At 44.4% G+C, this 14,111-nt stretch overlaps 2 long non-coding RNA genes across 2 annotated transcripts; one reads left to right on the forward strand and one right to left on the reverse strand.

Annotated features, from left to right (window-relative positions):
* Positions 1-738: 738 nt before the first annotated feature.
* On the reverse strand, positions 739-11,051 carry LOC146206765 (uncharacterized). Its single transcript, XR_014703283.1, has 3 exons — positions 10,928-11,051; positions 1,483-1,669; positions 739-851 (listed from the first exon to the last, which is right to left on the reverse strand). It is a non-coding gene; the product is annotated as an uncharacterized LOC146206765 (long non-coding RNA).
* Positions 11,052-11,122: 71 nt separating this feature from the next.
* On the forward strand, positions 11,123-12,505 carry LOC146206766 (uncharacterized). Its single transcript, XR_014703284.1, has 3 exons — positions 11,123-11,263; positions 11,351-11,490; positions 12,301-12,505. It is a non-coding gene; the product is annotated as an uncharacterized LOC146206766 (long non-coding RNA).
* The last annotated feature ends 1,606 nt before the right edge of the window (positions 12,506-14,111 follow it).

The following is a 14,111-nucleotide window of genomic DNA, read 5'->3' on the forward strand; positions in this document are numbered from 1 at the left end:
ATTTGGAATCCATGAAGCTGTATTTCGAAAAGGCGCTTGAACGGGAACACCTGAATGACAGAAAGATTCAGATTTCAATTAAACACCTTTTTAAAATGCATTCTTAAATAAAAAAGTGGTTTCGATGTAGGAAAATTGATGTCGGTTATTTTGAAGGTAACTGAAAAATGAAAGAATTATTTTGTGGTTTTCCATAGACATTGGCTATGGAGAATGTTGTAGTGGCAGGCATAAGAGTATTTTAAACCTGATTGGGCTCATTATGTGGATTGGAAATGAACCGCACTAGACCATTTTTGTATTACCGTTTTATTAAATCATAGCCCGTCTCTCCTACATAAAGCCCACAACTTTAACGTAAGTGGTAGAATGCCTAAGTAATAAGCCTTCATATCGAGCAATAAATAAATGTTTAAAGAGTTTAACAAAGCTCATTGAAAATGACTCAAAGATTATACGTGTTTAGCCTAACCATTATTGCGCAGAGATATCCTCAGGACCAGCCAGTATGTAATGCTCTTATAACTGTGGCCCATGCAAATATTTCTCTGCTAGGAAAATCTCATAAAATTGCAATAGATTTTATTTCCTACTATAAGTCTATAAGCTTTTATGTTAGAGAACTGAGCAACCTGTGACACCCGCTGATTAGCAAGCATAACTCCGCTGCAAAAAAGAAAAAAAAAATCCTGTGCATAGATTACTCTGTCACCCATCAGAAGGAATACTGTAAGTCTTACCCTAGAGGAAAAGGTGCGGACATTTCTGTGCCAGGTACTGCGGCATCATATTGTAGCGCTTGACCACATCTTCTTCGCTGCAACTCACCTCCTTCAGCAAAAGCCAGGTGTCTGCACAAATAAAATAATTAATTATTTCCTAATTAATTATTTATTCGATTTTGCAAAAACGACAAAATCACGATTTGGATGAAAACTTTACATATTTTCCAGAAAAATTATTGCTCAACTGGAAGCATTGATTTACCACTGAAACACTGTTTAGCATAAAATAGAATTTGCAAGGGTTAGCATGCTGAAATAAAACTACTGCTCTGACCATGGTCAAGCATCTGATGTATACATTTCCAAACGAGCAACTCATGTTGTTTAGTGTTGTTAAATTTTGCAGCAAATATGGCTTTTTTTTTGTGCTAGCCTAGTTCAGGCATGAAAGTGACTCAAAACTGCTAGCATAATTGTTGGTGCCTAACAACCAACTCGCACATTGAGCCAGTCGTCCATTAATAATGACAAAACCATTTTGTGTGATCTCATCAGCCTTCCCCTGCACTGCATTTCAAACAGCAGCCATGCTCCTTAAGCAGCATGGTTTGCAGCTTGTTGATAGCCACAGTTAAGCCATCACCAGCTTCAGTTTCCGAAATACCAGAAACAATACAATTCCAATTATATTGTATATAGTCACCACAAAACCAAATGAAATCTCTTCTGTAGTTCACGGAAAGATGTTTTTGTTTACCTGATAACTGATGCCACTCCAAAAGGGTGAGGTGGAGGGAACACTCTTGAGATGGCTCTGCTACAAAGGCTTCCTGTCACGCTCCTTGTACTTCAGTCCCCCCGAGGTAAACGGACATCAGCTTGCCGAAGTCGGAATCCGATCGGAGACTGAATTGGTTCATACAATTTCCATGGCCGAGGTGGACCTGTAAAAACACAAAGGTAAATGTAAATAATGTGGCTGATTCTTTAGATAAATAAGACTATGCATAATTCAAAAGGACCACACATTTTGTTATAGTTGTTGAAGAGACAAAAGCACTTGATTGAATAAAGTTTGAAGCAACCAAGTGCAAGTTATTTAGAATATACATTAATCAGTAAGGCTAACCTATATGATTTTATAGGTTAGCCTTTATAGGATTTTATAGGTTTATAGGAGACTAAAAATGAAATCGACTTCATAATGTGTTCAACCCCCGCCATTATGCAAGATGTAGAGGTAATCGGGAAAGTGCGATGCAGTGACCACAGGATGGTGAGGTCCCGAATTAGCCTAAATCAGAAGAAGGAACGCAACAGATTAGTAAGAAAGAAACCCATCAACGAATTAGCGGTGATGGGGAGGGCAGAAGAGTTCAGGATCTCGCTACAGAATAGGTATTCAGCTCTAACTGAGGATGGCGACACTACCCTAGAAGCAAGGAATAATAATTTCAGAGATATCATTACTGAGTGCGCGGTAGAAGTAGGCGGTAGGATAGTTAGAGAGGATACCGGTAAGCTGTCTAAGGAGACGAAACATTTGATTAAGAAACGCCAGAGTATGAAACCTTCCAATCCAACAGACCAGATCAAATTGGCCGAGATATCAAAGCTAATCAATAAGCGCAAGGTGGCCGATATAAGGAAGTATAACATGGAGAAAATTGAGCATGCTTTAAAGAACGGAAAAAGCCTTAAAGCGGTAAAGAAGAAATTGGGCATAGACAAAAACCAGATGTATGCGATAAGGGACAAGGCGGGCAATGTCATCACGAATATGGATAAGATAGTCAAAGTAGCCGAGGAGTTCTATACAGATCTCTACAGTAGCCAAAGTAGTCAGGACCTTAATGAGATTGGCGGTAGGGAAAAACAGTCAGACGTTCCACCAGTGACGAAGGACGAGGTCAAAAAAGCAATAGAAACTATGAAAAGGGGGAAATCAGCTGGAGAGGATCAGATAACTACAGATTTGCTGAAGGACGGGGGGGATATCGTGCTAGAAAAACTGGCCACCCTGTATACGCAGTGCCTGGTGTCATCGTCGGTACCGGAACCATGGAAGAATGCAAACATTATCCTCATTCACAAGAAAGGGGACTCTAAGGACCTTAAAAATTACAGACCAATCAGCTTACTGTCTGTTACGTATAAGGTATTTACTAAGGTAATCGCTAATAGAATCAGGACAACCTTAGACTGCAATCAAGCAAAGGATCAAGCAGGGTTTCGGAAACGGTACTCTACTATCGATCATATCCATACCATCAATCAGGTGATAGAAAAATGCTCGGAATATAACCAGTCCTTATACATTGCATTCATTGATTACGAAAAAGCATTTGAGTCAGTTGAAACCTCGGCGGTGATGCAGGCATTGCGAAATCAGGGGGTAGACGAGCCGTACGTGAAAGTGCTGGAAGATATATATAGTGGCTGCACAGCAACCATAGTTCTGCATAAAGAAAGTAACAAAATGCCCATAATGAAAGGTGGTAGGCAAGGAGACACAATCTCCCCAGTACTATTCACAGCTTGTTTAGAGAAAGTATTCAGAGACTTGGAATGGGAGCAGTTAGAGATAAGGTTAGATGGAGAATACCTCAGTAATTTGCGATTTTCTGATGACATTGCCTTGCTAAGCAACTCGGGGGATGAACTGCAAATAATGATTGATGACCTAGACAGGAAAAGTAGAAAGGTAGGCTTGAAAATCAATATGCAGAAGACATAGGTAATGTTCAACAGCCTCGGGAAGGAACAGCAGTTTACATAATGTAGCGAAATACTGGAAGTAGTAGGCGAATATGTCTACTTAGGACAGGTAGTAACCGCAGATCCGGACCATGAAAACGAAATAACAAGAATAAGATTAGGATGGAGCGCATTTGGCAAGCACTTGCAGATTATGACTAGCAGCTTACCGGTATCGCTCAAGAGGAAAGTATACAACAATTGCATCTTGCCTGTACTCACCTATGGGGCTGAAACGTGGAGGCTAAGTAAGAGAGTTCTACTTAAGTTGAGGACAACACAGAGGGCTATGGAACGAAAAATGGTAGGGGTAACATTAAGAGGTAGAAAGCGTGCAGAGTGGGTCAGAGAAATAACTCAAGTTACCGACATTCTAGTAGAAATTAAGAATAAGAAATGGACATGGGCAGGACATGTAGTGCGAAGAGAGGATAACCGATGGTCGCTTTGGGTAACAAACTGGATTCCAAGGGAAGGAAAGCGTAGCAGGGGGCGGCAGAAAGTTAGGTAGGCGGATGAGATTAAGAAGTTCGCAGGGGTAAAGTGGATGCAGCTAGCACAGAACCGGGTTAAGTGAAGAAATATGGGAGAGGCCTTCGCCCTGTAGTAGGTATAATCAGGCTGATGATGATGATGATATGATTTTATAGTGTGATCATAAATTGAGGACAATGTAGCAAACTATATGGAAAAGAAAAACATAGGTACACCTTTGTTGGCAGGAAGACAGGAGTTGGTCTGCAAAAATGCAAATGCAGGAAATGTAGTTGAATCAAGAATGGGCATCAGCAGTATATGTTTTATAAAGTCAAAATAATGAAAGGTTGTTAAGCTGATCAACTGCGACGTGATCGTAACGCTTTTATCCGCCAGTTGGCAAAGCGCTGCCAGATTTGAGCTTTCTGCGCTGCTGAGGACAGCGCTTCACTTTTCTGCTGGTTAGAGGTAAGTGTGAACAGCTGCTGACATAGCAGCTTTACGTTGTCTCGGTTGCAGCTGCTGGATGTTATCTCTGAGCCAGCAGAAACATATGCACTGTTGTGGGTATTGCTGAAGGCGCGGATCTGACCGAGCTTTACGGATGACAGCGCTGAGAATTCGGGCACGTGCAGCAAGCTGTCACGTAGTATTTTTAAATTTCGCCAGCTTTCATTTGTGCGGAATAAAAAGGGCCCCGACAAGGCTACCTGAGAGGAAGCACCTGGATCAGGTCCTTCGCTGTACTTGAAGCCGCTCTTTATTCAGACCTGAGCAATTGAGCGATTTATAAGGTCAAATAATTATAGTTTGCTAATTAATTAAATAGACGGATCACGTTATATAGCCGGTGTCTTACTTAACATATAACAGCAAATTCAATTGATTTTCTTTGAAAACAAAGCTTTCATCTTTTCTTTTTTATAATATGCAGTGTGTCCACTTCAGCTCATATAACCTGTACATAGCCGCACTGAGGTCAATGCCACATAGGGGCATCTCCTTTCCCAGAGCAATATCTCAGTACCTAATGCATCGCCGTTTACATATATGCCGCATCATGGTAGCTTTGCGTCGTTAAAGTGGCGCCACGTGCTGTCACATATCTTGCGAGAGCGCGAAGCACACAAAAGGGGTCAGCCAGTCATATAGTGCGCCCTCTGCCTTTTTCGAATCAACTTAATCATGACGCGACATACGACAATAAAATGACGTTCACCAAACTACGGCTACTACACAATCATCATTGAGGTTACGGTCAATAACATTGCATCCGCACATTTTTACATGAGCTATAGTAGGTAACCACCCAGTTTTAACAACTCTCTAAAAAAAAAAAGATGTAACGGGAGAGTATGCCTGGACCACTATTACCTGCCATGCCTAAAGCGGATTTTAAACTAAAGGGACAAACGCTGAAAGCTGATAAAAAATGAGCATTCCGCAAAAAAAAAAAAAAAGGAACATGATGTCAAGAGCAGCTATTCACAGTGAAACTGAGGGTGAATAGCACGACGAAGACGACGGAAAAAATACGAAAACGAATTAGAAGGTAGGCGCCGAGAAGGAACCGAAAATATGCAAAGCGGTGTACAATGAGAAGAAATAAAGTAAACACAAAACCATGAAAATCCTCAGACAATTATGAGGGTGTGTTCAAAAACACAAGCGCCGGGACAGCACAAAGAAATGTATTATCGAAAAAAAAAAAGAAAGAATGGCAGCGAAAAGACAATAGGCGAAAAATAAAAATAATAAAAAAGAAATAACGAAAAAGTAACATGAGCAGGGGAGGGAAGAGGCAAAGTATTCATATCTTTGTTTTAGGATGACCAAACAGAGAGGAAGAAAATTGGCAAGTGTGTTTCGGATGCAAGCAGAACTTCAGTCACTTTTTTTTTGTAGGGGGGAAGAACAGCAGCAAAGTGCAGAATTTATATTTGGCTTGATTGAGTAAGAAAGATTGTAGCATTGAAAAATATCAAGGAATAGATAAAAGACACCTAGACACGAAAGGGAAAGCTCTTCGGTTGGCACAGGAGAAAAGCAAAAAAAAAAAATGCTTACAAAAAACTTATTTTAACAAAAAAAAATGAGAATAAGCATTTAATGGAGATTGGGATCGAGGTGGAGGCAGTTTATGCTTAGTTCTGGTATATTATCAGATTATACCGGTAAGGGGAGGGTTGCGGCCAGCATATCGGAAAGATGTGCCCCAGTGCTCCGCGTAATCCGTACTGTGACGCGTCACCTTCACTCGACCGAAGGAGCCACATCTCAAAGTGAAATTCACTACGCTAATGTGCTAACTGTGCGATGTAAGATCAGGAACATCCTCGCCTATTGACGTCGTTCATCTGAGGCCTGCCACTATGAATTCCCTTCCATTGACTGTTCTCTACCCTCCTAAGCCATACAAGGTCGCATATCCCAAATATTGTTTGGTGAGATAATATGCAGGCACCAATTCATTTTTCTCGCGTATATCACCGCTCGAGCGCTGTAGACAAACGGGCTCGTGACTGCATGTACAAACACGAGCGCACTTGATGGCAGGTTTGGAGCATAGACTGCTTATTAAAAACAGGCTATAGCTGGAGTCGTACTCGACGGAATGAAGAGAATTATTAGCACATTTGTTTCGTTGAGGACGCGATGGTCATTCCGTCTTTCTCATTTATATGCTATGTGATGACACTGTAACGCGAGGATTACAGATGAAAGCCACTAAACACATCAAAACATTGCATATTGTCACTTGGCGGTGACAATGCCGTAAGCACAAAAGAATACAGGCTTAGCAGTACTGAAATTAAGTCTTTACTGGGCTGACTTGCTCCCTGACAATAAGTGAACATCTCGGTGGGGGCGATAGCAGCAAACGTGCTCGCTGGTCGTCGAATGACTTAATTCCGGTCCTACCCGTCAAGCTCAATTTAAAGGCTGCGAAGAAACATGGATAAAGCCGCAAACGGTTACTAGCATAACCTGGGGCCGAATTACAGACGGCTCACACTCACACTCACTCACAATCTTCATATTGGCCAGCGGCAACACGGCGGGAGTGGCCTTACTTTAAGTCATCGACGTCTGCTGTTTACGTCATGAACACACTTGAAGTGATGACGTTGGCTACGGGCGAATTGTGAGCGGGGGTTGTGAGCGACGCGAGCCGCTCACAACTCGTTTGTGAGCGCTCACAAAGGAAAAATGGCGGCGATCTATGCGGCGGCCGGCGTACTCGTGAGGCTGTAGCGGCGGCGCCCCGACGCGATCATCGGCGAAGGACGGTGTACGAAGACTGACGTGCCGGGCGAGATGTTTCGACGCATGTTGCTATTCGAGAAGGATATAGGACAGTGACTGTGCGACGCGATGAACTGAAATAGGTGTGTGCGGCCGAGTGCGCTGTCTGTGCGGCGGCAGATAATGTGTGCACTGCGCTTTTTCCGAGCTGCTAGTGGCTTCCAAACCGATACTGGCAACGAGGCGAACATCGGCCTCGCGCAGCCGACAGTTCGAAAGCGTTTGCGGCGTGCAGCTAGGGCGGCGGCGAAGAAAGGCTTCCTTCGTCACGGCATCATACCCGGCGTTGTCGGGTTTGTCGACGGCCCATCGGGCGTCTACGAGTAGCCTTGTGATGTCCCTGTTTTCAGATACGAGATGCTAACATGATTTGGGCCATGAACCTCCCTACGTGGGATCTTGGCATGATGCTTACTTCTGGGAGCCTTCTAGGCTGCACACAGGCCGAGGCAGGCCTTCTGCGAGACGTCGAATTCACGACAGTGAGCCTCGCTGCTCTTTGCAAGATAAGTTACGGTAGGCTCCACATGCCTCACATGTATTGCCGTTCTTGGGCTTTTATAAAGGCTGAAACGTAAGACACGTCGTACATTGTTGAAATGCCTACGTAAGAAACGAAGATGGGAATGCGTGTGTTTGATGCCTGTATTGAGTAGGAATGGGGCACCATTTATACCGATATGAAGTGCAAGGCTGTCCTTACAGCAGTGTTGCTGAACCGTTCAATCATTCATTGTCTACACGCCCATGAATGTCATCGTCAGCAAAACCTGGCAGTGAGCTACTTGATGCGACTCTTCCATTGTGTCAGCAAGGCTATTACAGTTTATGAGGCTGTGGAGGTCGACAACGACGAAGAATGTGCTTAACAGCGTGCCATTTTCGGTTATGCTGGTGAAAGGGGCACCTGTTGGAGACATGGCTGCCAGTGCCATGGCATCCCGGTCCGGACTCTCCATAACGGCCACAAGGCATACACCTCCACAAGGTTAATTGTGGATAACTGCATAGGCGTGCTGAAGAGCCGCTTCCAGTGCTTGCAAAAATACTAGACGCTCCTCTACCAGCCAGAGCGTGCCGTGTTGCATAACGTCTTTGGATGTCTTTCTGCCTGCAGACGAGGAGGGTGCTGCTGGCTTGGACAAGAAAGGGTCACATCTGTGTACCGGCTACTTGGAAGTGGGATCACTATTGCCATGCATACTTCTAGGGAAAAGCCACACAGAATTCATGTTAGCCTGTTCCGCAGAACCTGCCACCAGAGCTGGCTGGTACAGCTGCCCATGGTGCTGCAACCGCTGCGGCGTCAATCCCATCACAACTATCGGCTGTGATACACCCCACGCAGCTGACCAACTCATCACAGGCAGCCAAGTGCAGCGCCTTCTCCTTTCATGTCTGTGCCAGAAACCTGTTGTGATAAAGATGAATCTTCTCAAACCATGCGTTCTCGAACCTCATCTGTCAAGTAAAATTGTCTTCGTACCCCCCCCCCGCCCCCCACTCACTGTTGTTTGCAACCATGCATGTTGGTGTTTCTGTGTGTGCATGTGTTTGAGTACATAATTAAAGTGTTTCACAACGAGGCAGCAATTGTGATGCCTATCGGAATGGGAAAGTCTCACAGAAGTTTTTTAGAAGCACGTGTATCCACTGTGCACCTTTAATTTCCTGCAGCGTTTCTCACGCTTGAATATGCAGCAGCGAAACCAACTGCCTGCAATAGCACAGGCAGTTATTTGCACGTGCTGCACAATTGTGCTACACAGAGAAGACACACACGAATACTCAGACACTTCAGAAACAAGAAATGAAAGTATTGTGCATAAAACTGCGACTCAGAGGCATGACACAAAAGAATAGTTGCTTAATGATTACAGGCTTGCATAGTAGTTGCCATAGGTTTGGCACATTTCAGAAGCAAGAAACAAAGTATGGCACTTAACAGTGCAGAAACATGACACAAGTAGTGCTAAGTACAATATTTGCATAAGGTAGTCTCCATTAGTGAACCTTTCAGGATTACAGGCCTGCATATACTGTTAGAACGCATAGAAAGCATTTGCTTAATGCTAAACAGTGTAAAGCTGACAAATTGAATGCATAATATTGAGAGTTTTAGTGCTCACAGTGATTGTAGCGTACGCAGAAAATCCCATAGGTATACAAACTGGTGCAAAAACATCACATTTGCATCAAGCAAATGGTGTGTGGGCAGAAGGTATCGCTCAAAAACAAAGCAACTCAGTCATGAGAACGAAGAAAAAAATACAGAGCACACTACAATGAAAGCTACATCGAAAGCCCTGTCACGGTGGCACTGCAGTGAATGAAGGCTTCGGGTTCAGTCACGGCAGGGGTGGAAGCATTCCCATGATCATGTTCTTTCCTAAACTATCCAGCTACATACAAACTGATGATCATGCAAGGACAGCGCTTCATTTTGGCCTACACTACATGCTTCACAGTCGTCTTGTATTTCCTAAAGAGAAACAAATAGAACCACGGAGCCTGCTCGTTGCACTTTAAGCACTTTTCTCATCGATACTAGTAGGCGCCGACCGAAAACACCTTCGCAAGTTGTCTTTGTCCAGTTCCGTGTCAAGCGCTCCATGAAATTCTATCGCTGCAGGCTCTGAACTTCGACTGCATTTTATTAGATTTTCAGCATGCTCACGGCACCCGCACGGTACTTCGATTACCGACGACGGTAAAAAAAGCAGCACCTTCTCGGGGAATCAGCTGTTTGCTTGCAGGCCGCCATGTGCACGCCATGACGCCGCCGGTGCGCCCTCGCGGCAACAAAAGTTACCTAATAGCAAGCATAATTACAAAACTAAGAACGCTTCTACTGAGCTCAATGTTAAGCAATACTAAAAAGAGTGTCTTGCCAAAATAAATCTTCGTTTGTTTTATTTATTGCGTATTAGTTGCGTCGTGTTAGAAAAAGTTAGGAGACGGTCCCTGCTCAGTTTTGTGCCACACTGTGGCATCAACGTTTGCCGAGGATTCGGGACTACTAGGGCGGAGCCACGCTAAAAGTCGCTGGTAATTGGACGATTTTGTACTTCGTCACGATTGTCGTTTCAAGGCTGCGTCACGGCTTCGTAATTTTGACGTCACGCTCACAAACTTGTGAGCGCAGTCCGTAATTCGGCCCCTGTATATTTAGAAACGTAGACGAGTGGCTGGAATCCTTTGAGACACATCTCGGCACATCTTGCGCGACAAAGGAAATGATAAAGAGCTACATGAGAGCGAAAATGAGAGCGAGAGCGACGCGACAAGGCAGCGCGGCGAAAGCGACAATGGATCGCTCCGTCGCTATACTGGGGGGGAATTCTGCAACGCTCTCAATACAAAACCAGTCTCAAACCGCTCAACTTGCCCTGCTCCTATTGGTCGGCGGCCATATTGAAATTTTGCGTCATGACTGATCTCACCGGTGACTGCGGTTACGTCATAAACAAGCCTAAAGTGGTGATGTTGCCCATGAGCTGAATATTGACTGAAATTGTGAGCGAAACGAGGTAACCCCAAAACCAGTCAACTTGAGTAGAGCGAAAATGGCGGCTGTGTTCCTTGCTTTGCACTAGCTGTGTGACAGTTGTGTCGGTGCGATCCACGGCGTAGGAGGGAGGACGAAGACGCGTTTGACGTACCGGACTAGTTGTTCCGACTCTGTTCAACTCGGAAACCAGCAGAAAGTGGAGTGACTGTGCGGCGATTGCCGACGAACATCGATGAACGGGGCCTCACGCAGCTCACGGACGTGTGCGCAGCCACTGCGGCTGCATGCGCAGCGCGTTTTTTTGCTATCGGGGGCTGCCAGCTTGCGTCGGGAACGTAACATCGTTTGCATCGCATAGGCATCGATCAGCAGGTGTGTGCGCCGATAGGAAGCCATCGGGCGGAACGCTGTTTGTCGTCAAGGCGCCGCGGTGCGATATGGAAAGAAGTCGCTAGGCAAGGGGTTCTAAGTTGTGAACATCACAGTAGTGAGTAAATTTTGGTTTTGACTGTGTGTGTTTGGCTACGAGTTCGAAACGTCATTGTAAACTTGTATTATGCCTATTTTATTACAGATCTGCGACGCGAACATACGCACTTTTGACCCTCGCTGCCCCGTGGGACCAAGGACTCCAAACAACGCGTTCGTCTAGCGGTACTCCTGCGCGCCGAAAGGTTGACGAATGCCTGCTAAACGCCTGCGGCTTTTTCTTGGGTAAGCTGTAAAAACCCGCGTCGGTTATCGAACGATATTGATTATATGCATTAATATGTGCAATCGACCACTTGCTGTAAGTTGGCTTCTCTGCAAGTCTTGTTTTCTAACCAAAAGGACTCGTTCCCCCTCGCAATGTTAAGAAACGAACAGAGGAGAGATCTCTTTTCTTTCCAGCTGTTGTCTTCGAGATTACCCAGCGACACCTGACCTATATATACCTCAAAATACAGGACGAAGAGACTAGGGATTGTGGTGCCTTGCCCCCATTCGTTACGCTCCCTCCCTACGACACGTTCGCTATTCGAAAGTGTGAGTACGCTGCAAAAAGCGCCTGCTTCTTTTCGTTTCAGCAAGAACTAGAAGAGTGTTGTGTGATAACGAGACCTTTTGGTTGGAATACGAGCCTTACAGAGAAACTGACTTGTATTCCGGCGAGTGATCGATTGTCTCTATTCGCTGAAGCTGCATGCATAAGACGGGCTAGTTAGGCATATGAATGCTTGTTAAAGTACAAATTTAGTGTTATGGCAGCAGCAACCAAATATTCAATGTTTGAAATCTCTTTACTGCCTAAGAAACCGTAGCGCTTGTGTTGTGCAGGTAATCTTAACACATTTTTGTTTATATCACTGTGAAGCTACAAGGCTATCCTTACAATGATGCTTGCTTGGACAGCCCTGCAACACGTTGCCAACATTCCTGTGAATGTTTACCACCTCACTGTGGGCTAGTTGGTATGGATCTTTGATTGTATACTGGAACATGCAAAAGGAGGACTTAAGTGGATGTCATTGTTTGGTTATGCAGGAGACAGTGACTACCCACTGGAGTCATGGCTGCTTACACCAGTGCCAAGTCATCCCAGACCCAACTTGCTGTCCCTTCTCTGCTATCACCTTGTGGCCTGGCACAGTTGGCTGTGGTCACTAGCTGTGTGATAAACATGCTTAAACCGAAAAGCGTAGCGTTACAGCAAGGTAATAAATAACCATGACGCTTATTGGAATCAGAAAATGGCACCAAGATGTTTTACTGCCACATATACTCTGTAGAAGCACTTATTTCTTGGCCGCTGTATTTCACTCTCGTGTTTTTATTGTGAAAGAGACATCATACATACCAACACACTTACCTTGATGTACAATGACCATACAACATTGACATGTATATTGCATAATAATTATTGGGCTCAAAGAAGCCGCTCCCTTTCAACATATTGAAGCTACCTATACAAATAGGTTCTGTATGCATGGCGCAGTGTGCACAACGCTTACATATCAGAGGTAAAAATGCCAGCTGGATGGTATACTACTAGAGATCTTGCTCGCAGTGCTAAATGCTGTAACAGCTGTTAGGAGAATGGTGTACAAATACTAGGCTGCAGTGCCCACAATGATTGCTGAATGATTACAAAATTCTAGTGAAAATAAAGTAAGCATCACACATACATTGTTAAGGCAATGTGTGAGCAGATGTCATGTACACTAATAAAACGTGTAAAACTGCAAGGGGACTGCTAAGCAGCTTGAATACAGTAGAGGCAGCTAAAACATGAGCATTCAAAAATATTTTACACCATAAACATAGTAGAACGAGAGAAATAAGATGGCTACTCAATACAAAACAGCACTAAATAAGGGTTGAGGAGGAACCTTGGTTTGCTAGCCAAAATCGAAATATGGGCTTGGCTTGCAAACTGAGGCTCCCCTCAACCCTTGTTCAGCGCTCTTTCATACACCATAAACATGTGATAAGCACCCCTTTACATAATTGTCACCTACTTTTGACCTTGGAATTTATTCTCCTAGTCGTTTTCAACAAATAATCAGAAAAAGCATCTTTTGTGCAAACTGGCCTTTCAATTGAAATGGTTTGTACATAATGCACACAACATGGAAAGGTAATAGAATGAGAAATGTGTGTAAAACGAACATCTTTTTGAAACACTACACAGACTCCATGATGGCACTTCAAAACTAGCAGACATTCTTCGCCTTCAAGGTAATCTGCACACCTCACTGGTGGGCCCCTTGTTTATAATAAGACTAGGCAAATTAAGCAGATTCACCAGCTCGTCTCCGGCATCACGCACCAAGCTTGCGTCATGTGTTTGCCTTTCCCGTCAAAAAAAAAGAGGGGGGGGGATACCGTTCAACATGAACAGACACTGACAACGTTCCAACAATGTGCCACTAACAAACACAGCCTGCTGCACGAAATACAACATACTACACATCCCTGTCCGGACCTGGCTGAACAAGCCCGTCCTCTCCTCGGTCACTATAACAAATTTCTGAATAAAGTATTTTCTTTCTCTGAACACACCAAAGGAAGCATTAACATCACAGTTTGTGTATAGAGACTAAACAATCAACATCAAAACATCAACGGAATATCGGGAACGGAGCCCGATGTGGCCGAAGTCAACTGACTGCGAAGCACAGGAGTGACTGTCACCGTGGCTTGCACGAGGAGTCCGTGGTGGAGGGTCGTGTGTCGGATCTCGTTTCCCGCACTGCAATTGCCAACTCTTGCATAGTAGCTGCCACCTGCCTTACTGCAAGTGCAAACGTTCCTCTGTCGGCAGACACAGTAGTGTAGCCTTCATGATCTTCTTA

This window comes from Amblyomma maculatum, chromosome 1 (assembly GCF_055883805.1).
Source record: "Amblyomma maculatum isolate TAMU_Amacu chromosome 1, ASM5588380v1, whole genome shotgun sequence".
In the NCBI taxonomy this organism is placed as follows: Eukaryota; Metazoa; Arthropoda; class Arachnida; order Ixodida; family Ixodidae; genus Amblyomma; species Amblyomma maculatum.